This window comes from Tupaia chinensis, unplaced genomic scaffold, assembly GCF_000334495.1.
Source record: "Tupaia chinensis unplaced genomic scaffold, TupChi_1.0 Scaffold144171_1, whole genome shotgun sequence".
Classification (NCBI taxonomy): domain Eukaryota; kingdom Metazoa; phylum Chordata; class Mammalia; order Scandentia; family Tupaiidae; genus Tupaia; species Tupaia belangeri.
Genome location: NW_006204027.1, coordinates 840,838 through 842,810, shown reverse-complemented (window position 1 = coordinate 842,810; position 1,973 = coordinate 840,838).

Genomic DNA, 1,973 nt, shown 5'->3' with positions numbered 1-1,973 from the left:
CCTCGCCCCCCCCCCCCCACACACACACCAGCGAGCTGGCTTGAGGAGGAGCAGAGTCGGCTGGGGTCCCTCGGGGAGAGGGACCTCAAAGGGTATTTCAGGTTTCCATACAGCCCCCACCGCCACCCTCTGCCTGGAACCGGACAGGGATTGGGCTCTGGGCACGCGCCTCGCATTGCGCAACCCCTGGACGGGAGCTGCACCTGTCGGGACTCGTTCCCAGCTAGGGCTGGAGCTACCTGCGACCCTGATCCCTGGGAGAAAATACCCACTCCGGCTTCTTTCCCCCCTTTTCCTATTTCCCAACCACCTGTTCACCTATATGCTCTAAGGAAGATAAAGGAGAGGGAAGGAGAGGCAGATAAACCTGATAGTGCCCGAGACACACCCACAGCCCGGAGAAGGAACAGAAAGGGGCTTCCAAAGACCGAGAGGGCGAGCGTAAGAGAGACTCCTCCAGGAGAGAAACAGAGACACAGAGGGGCACACAGGCACAAGCCAGAGGCACCAAGACAGAGAAACGGCGAGGTTTTCTTTTTTTCAGTTTTCCTGTAAGGTGTATGCACTTACCAGAGAGAGAGAGAAGGGGGGGGGAGAGAGAGAGAGAGGAAAAGTGAGAAATCACCACATGGACAGGAGGGCACACTGGGGGGGGGGGGTTTTTTTGAGCTGCATGGTCAGTGGAACCATCAGATGGGCCATGTGGGATCCAGGGCCTTAATCTCCACCCCACCTGCTGAGAGATTTTGGGGCTGGCAGGTGGCAAAGTAGTTAATGGCGCTGGACTCCCTCATGGCTAACCACGGTTTGAGTCCCAGACCCAATGACTTGCTTTCTCACTTTCTCTCTCTCACTCACTCTATCTCTCTCTGGTCAAATTAAAATAAAATGAAATAAATACATAAAATAAATAAAGTTAAAATTTAAAAATAAAAACTTACTAAAAAAGAAGAGATGGAGAGGTTTTCATTTCTCTTAAATGGAGACAAAAGAAAAAAATAGAGTAGATAAATAGAATTATAATCCGAGAAAGCAAAGCTCATGCTCTTGTGACATTTGATTAAATCTCGGTTAACTCTTGGAGAATGAACCAGGAGGATGAATGAAGGCTGGACTTGGAGGGAGAAGGGGGAGACAGTAAGAGCCATTGGGATGAGCCCAAACTTTTTTTTTTTTTGAGAGGTTTTTTCACTATAGGGCCTGTGCGCTCGCCAGACAGAGAGAGACAGAGAGACAGAAAGCGAGAAATCACCCCCCAGGGGGGTTGGTCATGCTGCAATCCCTTCTCCTCCATTCTCCTCTCGGGGTCTTGGGCACGCACGCACACGCGTCCCGCGTGAGTCTACCACGTGGGAGTCCAGTGACATAGCCATTACACTAACTGCTGGTCCTAAGCCCCAACTTAAATTATGAAGTAGTAATTGTCATCACAATGGTTTGCACACAATAGGTACTAGATAAATGATGGCTGATGAAGGCAGGTAACCCCTCTCTTCTGGGGTCATAACAACTGAGAAATTCAAAGCAGCAATAGGGATGTAGGCCGGACTTCGGGAGGGACTTCCCAAGCGTAAGAACTTTTCATTCATCTAATAAATATTCATGGAGTTCCAGTTATATGCCTGCTGTTGTTCTGGGTGCTTATGATCCCTGGAATCCTTGAGAGGGTTTGGATTCCACCCACCGGAAGAAGGGTTAGAAGAGAACGAGTCTCTCTTCTCAGCATGTTTTAGGGAAGTTATTAATATTTGGGGAGGATGGATGGGGGTGGGGTGGGAGGTTGAAATTTGCCAAGAAACTGGGAAGGTGAACTCTAGGCTCCAGGCTAGAGGGACTGTCAACCCAGCAGAGACCAAGCCACCAGTGGAACACCCACAGCATTCAGAGCAGGGATGAGTCCCTCCTGAGGTCACACAGGCAGAGTTTAAGTATCCGATATGGCTGGGGGGTCTAGGGGCCCCTTTTGGAAATGC